Source organism: Ornithodoros turicata, chromosome 2, assembly GCF_037126465.1.
Source record: "Ornithodoros turicata isolate Travis chromosome 2, ASM3712646v1, whole genome shotgun sequence".
NCBI lineage: Eukaryota > Metazoa > Arthropoda > Arachnida > Ixodida > Argasidae > Ornithodoros > Ornithodoros turicata.
This window is the reverse complement of record NC_088202.1, coordinates 63651938-63659922: the sequence shown is the minus strand read 5'-3', so window position 1 is coordinate 63659922 and position 7985 is coordinate 63651938.

The window sequence follows — 7985 nt, the reverse complement described above, 5'->3', positions numbered from 1 at the left end:
CGATTACCAATTACCATTTTTAGGTAACGTGTACAAGTCTGGTTTTATGACATTGCTTGGCTCTGTTGATTCTTGCAACAGTCGATGGATGGTCAACGTCCGCTGCCGCGGCGTGCCGGCGGCGTCATGGACCTTTTCCATGTACGAGTCGCCCCTGGCGTCGGAATGCAAAACGTCGTATTTTAACCCCAAATGAGTGAGGGGCACTTTCCGGACTGGCACGTCGCGTGGGAAAGTAGAGAGAGGAGATTGCAAAAACAATGTGGAAAGAGTGGAAGCGTATTGTACTGATTACGAGTACAAAGCGTCGTCAAGTGTCGACCCCGAACGTCTGCGCGACCTTGACACCGATTACCTACCCCAAAACATGGCAGCTGTGGTTGAGCATGCGCAGTGCTTACGCAGAAAAGGTGCGTCTACACAACGTATCGGCAAGTGCACACCTACACTCTTAAAAATGAACTTCACCACATAGCACGCTCCTAGCCAACCATCATCCCGAATGACAACGTTCTCGCCCTAGATTTGTTGAAAACGGGAGGAGGAGCCTATTTTGTGCCGTGCATAATGGACACAAAATAGGCTCCTCCTCCCGTTTTCAACAAATCAGGGGCGAGAACGTTGTCATTCGGGATGATGGTTGGCTAGGAGCGTGCTATGTGGTGAAGTTCATTTTTAAGAGTGTACAGCTGAATGGAACACTAAACGTAATGACTAAAAAAGTTGCTAATCGAAGCGATGGGCGAATTAGGGACCGTAGCGATGCGGCGATCATTTTCAAGCGTGAACTGAAGCAACGCTTAGTATTGCGCTGTGTTTACGCTCATTGCCGCCACTGAACAACAGAACAACAGTAACAATCATCATGATAATGAACGCGATAGAAAACACACACACAGACAAAACAGTGTTCAATTGGGCCAACTGAAGTTTATTTTCACCATCCATCTACTCCGGAAGGTCGCGCGAGACGGAAGCGAGCTCGAGCGGGGACGTGTTAACCGATTTTTGGCTAACGTTGTTCATGGACTTCTCAATGATGGTGGCCTCCACAATCTAACGGCATAACCTTCAACCATGCCTTGAACGGTGTCTGTGGATCAATGTTCGTTTACTGTATCTGATAGATCAAAGAAGAAGCGAAAAGAAACACTTCTTCCACCGCTGTGGTTTAGCGCGTCGTTCCGAGCGAAACATAGCAGACGACGTTTCTGTGAACCAACCAGCGAGCTGTACCCTAGTGACGTCAAAATGACGTGAGCGGCTGGTCGGCTCGTTCCGGGCATGCCACCGTTGCGGACGATCGCGATTTTTAAAATTACATACTGCGATGTTTATACATCTATTGAATGAATCACTTCACATTGGGCATTTTGATTGGCACGTTAATGAACTGACTTGAAAAAATGGTAATGAACAATGAACGTGAATGGTAGTGGCAATGAACCATAACGGTGCCAGCTGTTTCCTAAGCAACTTTCAACGGCAAACTTTGCAAATTTACTTTGCGAAAGACTTGCTCAGGTCTATGGTATGCCTTCGTCATTCATCATATGCTTCATTATTTGTGACCTCCTTGCACACTACGTATATTTAGGAAAAGTACACCGTTCGCAAGTGAGTCCGTCGTGCGACTCCCGTCGTGCGAAACAACGTCACAATTTGACGAAGAGCGAACGTCTCCTATAGGCGAATGTCGTAAGTAGGGTCCGGGACTTTATGCATAGAATCCAAGGTAAATCCAAAAAGGTAGCGAAGGCGGGAAAAAATACGAAATCTGAACCGGCAACCCTGCTATTTTGATGCGCGAGCGAACCTGGGTGTTGCGAGGACAAATACGAATATAAACAACATTTTTTTTTTTACATCGATGAGAAAAGTTAGGTGTGTACTAATCACTTACTCGGTTATCCAATATAGGAAAAAGTACCTCTTTGCCTGCTCTATGCGTACGTCAAAGCCGTGCAGAGGAGGAGGACGAGGAGTGTCGTTGGGAGGAACCCGAGAGGTCTGCCTGCCTGATTAGGCGGCATGTTTCTCGGGAAGGGAAAGGTGGTGGAGAGGAAAGGGTGAAGTGGAAGACCGAGCGGAATCCGCTCGGGGGGAGGATAGCTGCGTCCATGGGCCGACTTCAGGGGAACTGTGCCGGCATACGCCTATTACACATCTGAGGGAAACCCAGGAAAAACCCCAGACGGCACAGACGGCCCGCGGATTCGAACCGCGGACCTCCCAGTCTCCAAGCGCACGCGTTACCGCTGCGCCACCGGAGCTGGTAAAGCCGTGCAAAGTAAGCAAGCTTCCGCATCCTGCTGCTCTCCGGGGGCTGCGCATGCGCAGTTTCTCAAGTGTCTCCGTTTGTGCCGCACGGGCTGCTTCACATTTTTTGCTTGTATTTATTGCTATATCGTATAAGAACACTCAAGTTACACATTTGGGGACTTGAAGGTAAGCTGAACATAGTCAGAATGTTCCCTGTTGCAGCTCCTGGTAAAGGCGTGAGTCATGTCCAGATACACACACAGGTGTGCTTTCTGAACAGCAGAGGAGACTTCGTTGACGGCACCACACAAGCGGCACAACCTTTCTACCGTTTTCTACCGTTTTGTTCAGGATCCTGCCAGGTGTGCACCTGAAGAAGCATTGTTGTTGCGAGAAGCGCTAGACGTGCATATACATGCGTCTGCGGTTATTCTCATTTACGCATACTTCAAGTGGTTAGCTTTGGATATGATGCGATGCCAAGACCGAAAAACAAACAAACAAACATACAAAAACTGTCAAGCAACTACATGGGATAGTTTGCTGGTGCATAAATGGTATTGTGTGATTTTCAGTGCTGTTGTTGCGTGAACATCTGTCCGCATTGGTCAACATCAGAGCTGGTAAACACTCAAAGTATTAAACACGTGCCTTGCTGTTTCTTATATTGGGCGCGCGAAACTGAACAGTGCGCGCCACTGCACCTCACATAGAGGCACGAGCTTGCCGTATGATTTCTTCTTGTTCCCATTTTTGGATGAATTCGGGAGCTATGTGGCTTGTCTGGTGGGCACTTTGGGCATGACTTAGGGCTTACTTTCTTGCTTGCTTCTGATTGCATTCGATGGTTGTGCATTTGAACATGGTGTTGCAGTGAGCTCTGGGGCTTGGTGTTTCACAGTATGATGCATGCTTGGGATACCGGCCAGTTCTTGTGTAATATCTTGCATACATTTTTGTGTATCATCTACTTAAAATTGGAACCATTTTACAGGTGCTAGCATGGCTGGAATTCTGTGACGTGAAGCTGCAGAGCTGTTCTGTTTCCTTGACACCCCGCGTTGCTTTGTGCACAACCCTTTGCACACACTGCACTTTTACACGCAGAAAGGGTCAGGTGGGATGCAGCCCCGACACTTAAAGGTCAGCTCCGGAGGAAACTTACTGCCACGGATTACAACAAAAACTCGCAGGCACAAAGGTTGATGCCTACTGAATGTACTTCCAAAATAGTTTCGGCGAATACCCTGTATTTACTGCGAAATCTGTTTTTTGGTTTGCCGTCCGATCGTCCGCTTGAACAGCTGACGTCACGCTCAGCTTTCGCTTTGGCTCCTCTTGGCTTGTTTGCTGGCTCGCAGTTTCGCAATCGCCAGCAATCACAACTCGTCAGGCTGAAAGCGAAATCGAGAGTCGTGTACGTGTGGGCACCTTTCTCCGCGTCTTAATTTGATCATCTTTTTACTCCGGCTAGTCAGTACACACGACCTCATCTAAGTTGTCACTTTGTGAGAGATGCAGCGTGAGTGAATTGTGAGAATGCCGTGCTTCTCGCAGTACGAGCAGGTACGCTACTAAGAAAGATGTTTCGTGCCAGGTTCCCAGTTGATATTGTGCGTGATTGAGTGGTACGAAACCAGTAGTTGAGTGCTCTGAACTTATCAAGGCAACTGTCGTGTGTGCACGAAGCATTTTGCATCAGAATGTTACGAGGTCGTTCACTTGACGGCCGATTTGGACTGTAAAAGTCGCTGGAAAGGGATGCGGCACCTGCCTCGTTCGACGACAACAAAGAGGAGAGGATAGCAACAAAGGACCAAAGTTGCGGGTAAGTGTCCGCACGAACTTGCACTATGGCTTGCACACAATGTAAACATGTGAATGACAAATATGGGACTGCTAAACCCTATAATCCGCGGTTGTATGTAAAACTACGCAGTGTCTCAGAGAAGCTGGTTGAGAAATTACATGAGTTTGGAGAAGTCTGAGCTTGGGCACAGGGAAGACAAAACAGTCACAGCAGCTGAAATCAGCAACAACTTAGGAGTTCCTGTTTTGAGACACTCTGTGTCTGTCTGGACTTCTGTGTGATCACATTCAGCCATTTCCCAACCATGGAACCACACCATATCCTGCATACATGGTAGCATATTGTTGTTCCTCTTTAAAAGCCGGGCTGTGTCTGTGAGTGCCGTGTATTCAAGTTGTAATGTAAAGTTATTACGTGCCAGAAATTCCATTCTGTCCTTCTATACTAATGAAGTTGACTCCAGCAACTGAGTACCTTGACCAGTAAGGGATGACGATCAGCATGCTCGTCACAGATTAGCAGAAATAGGTGAAGTCATGAGAAAGGCTCATCTACCTGTGAATCATCGTTTTGACACATGGCACATTGCAAGAGGGCCACATTTGCTTTGTAGCACACAGTTATAACACATATGTATGCTGTCCATTGGTTGACAACATATTTCCTATGAGAAGGGGTATAGCTGGGTGCAAGCTATGCTGTCAACATTGTTGATCACATTTTGTAGCTCTTAAATATGTAGATGCTTTTTTGCACTTTTCCTAACAATATTAGCCTTAGCAGGTATCATTATAATTTCTGCTTCTCCTTTCTCAGGCCCCAGGAAAGAGGTACATACAGCAGCACTGGTGAAGCAACGTCTGGTGCTACAATAATGGTGCCACAGTATCGTGAACATGTACATGTGTGCACACATGGACAACCAATGATAATGGCAACCTGTTTCCGGTAAAATGGCTCATGATACTCTGGCATGTCATGGATATTTGGATCATAACGTTGCTTCACATATTCATGAGCATCAAAGTCACCATGCAAGATGTGCAGATCAAGACATTGGGAAGCTGCTTTGGCCCCACGAAGGTGATTTACAGTATTTCAAGCTAGCAGCGATTACTAAGCAACTGTCCTGCATTCCTCACTTACAGGAACTGGAACATTCGAAGTGTTGTAGGGGATAGTGGGTGTACTTCCCCTTCTGAAGGACATCCCGCCATTGTGTGCACTAAAAGTTTCCTTGTCTCAGTGCTGTTACTCGGTCATGTATCAAAGTATGTCATGGTAAGTAGGTCATGTATCACTTCCACCTTATCTGTGTGCCACATATTGTATCTACACAAAAGGAATGTGTGTGAGAAAACTACTGAAACAGAGAATTGCATTGCTTCTTTACTGCACAAGCCTGTTCTGTCTGTTTTAGGAATTCTAATAATGCTAATTTTCATGTCAGGTTATGTCCAGGGGCTTTCTGGTGCTCTGCTCGATCTCTGTGGACGATAGCTGAGTAGTATAGACATAGACTGTATAATTTTGGAGCGGCATAAGAACCGAGCGGCACAAGAACCGAGTGCTATAACGGCATCTTTTTTCTAATCCAAGATGGCCGATTCTAAGCCAACACAATCCAGTTCTAAGCCAACACAAGCCAAATCCAAAGCCATCTGATTGGCCGCCATTAGCTCCGCCCACTTCACACGTTGATTGGCCCATGCTAAGCCTACTGATCTTTGATTGGTTGACCGTAGCTCCTTCATGCTAATTAATTGGCTCCGCCCCCACTTCACACGCTGATTGGCTCATGCTAAGCCTTGACTGAGCATTGGTTGGTTTACCGTAGCTCCACCCCTTCATGCTAATTACTTGGCTCCGCGCGCCCGTTGATTGGCCACCGCTACTGATCGCGCGTTGATTGGTTCACCATAGCTCCGCCCCCGCCCGTTTATGTTCATTACTTGACTCCACCCCGCCCCCACCGGGCTTCACGCTGATTGGCCGGCGCGACCGCTGATTGGTCCAGGCGCGGCGGCAGCGACCCCGCTGCGGCCCTATCTCAGATGTCCAAACTTACCCATCTGATTGGTCCATTCTAAGCCGGTCCGCGCACTCTCCCAGCCCCCCCATCTGATTGGCCGCCGCCACTGCCTTCACCGGCACCCACCAGACGGCCCGTTGCGGCCCTATCTCAGATGTTCAAACTTATACCGATTGGCCTGCCACCAGACGGTGCGCGGCGGCGGCGGCGGCGGCTTCAGATGGTTCTAACCTATCTCAGATAGCTCTATGAGATCGAACAGACAGGGGAAAAAATACCTTTCAACGTTTATTGAGTACATGTTTGAGGAAAAGCATGGCAGTTTTGGAGAGGTTGATTCCCTTGATGCTGGGCATGGTTCCACGGAAGTGACGGATCATGTAGACGTCTCCGGGACAGCGGCTGAGAAAAATTTCGTCCTCCGTGAGTTGGCACTTCCGCGTGCACTGGATATCTTCGTAGCTGTCGCTCACGTCCAGCGAGTGAAGGCACGTACGCAACGATCCAGTAGCGTTCCTGTCCAGGTTAATGCCGGACCGCATAGGTACCACGTGCCACTCTCTGATGGCCAAGATGTCGCCGGGGCATTCGTGCGCGTACGTGTGCTTATCCTTCTCCAGCTTGATGCTCGCCGTACAGTTGCCGGCGTCCAACGCCAGTGCGCACGAGACGAGCGAGAAGAGAACGAGGTACCACATCCTTCCAGTGACGCAGGTCAAATGACGCTACTCCTACTCATCCACCGCATTATCTGTGCGGCGGCGGGGGGAAAGAACGCCAGGTGAAATCTCGCTATCTACATCATCCACTCGAGCTTACCATATTCGCAGCTTCCGTACGGGTAGGAGTCCACGTCATTGTAGAGATATCGTTTGTCGTCGTACGCCATCAGACTTCTTTTCACGTTTCTGATGGTGTACATGCACTGTTTCTTTCCCACTATTGACACCTGTTCGTGCGATACGCTGGCGTGCTTGAATAGGGTATCGCGGTACGTGTCATGGAGGAGGTGTTTGCGCACAATGTTCTTTTTGACCCCTTTAGCTCTTGCAATTTGTTTTCCCCCGGCTAATTTGATGGAATACATTTTGGCTTTCAGGCATATTACTTCCTTGATGGGTACGCTACCCGTTTCACTTTTGAACGCGCCAAGTCTACCGCCTTTCCTCTCGCTGTACAGTGTATGATCACGATCGAAGGAAGACAAGTCTAAATGGTCGTCGGCGATCGCGCGTAACTGATCTTCGTAGTCCTTGCAGAATAGGCCGAGGATCAGAGAATCCGTGTCAAAGTAGCAGGTAATCACCGGACAAGTGAGCTTGCTCAGCAGGGTTTCATAATAGAACGAGTACATGGTTAACTTACTCAGTTCTAAAATCGTGAAGCCAATCTGCAGGGGGAAATCGCATCGCACTTTTCTCTTGCGCATTTCGTACATGACACAATCGGGGGACAAAATTTCCATTCGCGCGCATTCCGCCTGACTCCCGAGGCGACTCGCCGTCTCCTCATCGAAGGCTACTCGAATGTCTCGCATATTAAATTTATTTAGCAACGTACGCCCGAAGACCGCATTATTTGAGATTTTATAGAAATTTTTCTCGAACGTCGTGCTCGATGCGACGCGTCTGGCAACATTGTCCTCAATGTAGGGACGCAGGAATGGTGCCTGACGAAATTTTAGAATTCTGTGAATTTTCGTCACCCGCATGCCCAGTCTACAATAGAGAGCGAGCAGCGCGTAATGAACGACGTACTCGACCTTGTCCTTGCACGTGAGCAGCAGCTTTTTGCTGTTCGCCGGCTGATACATTAACTCTTTGAGGAGCCCTCGCTGGAATGGTGAGAGCCATTCCTTCGGAACGACAGCCTTCTCGGGAG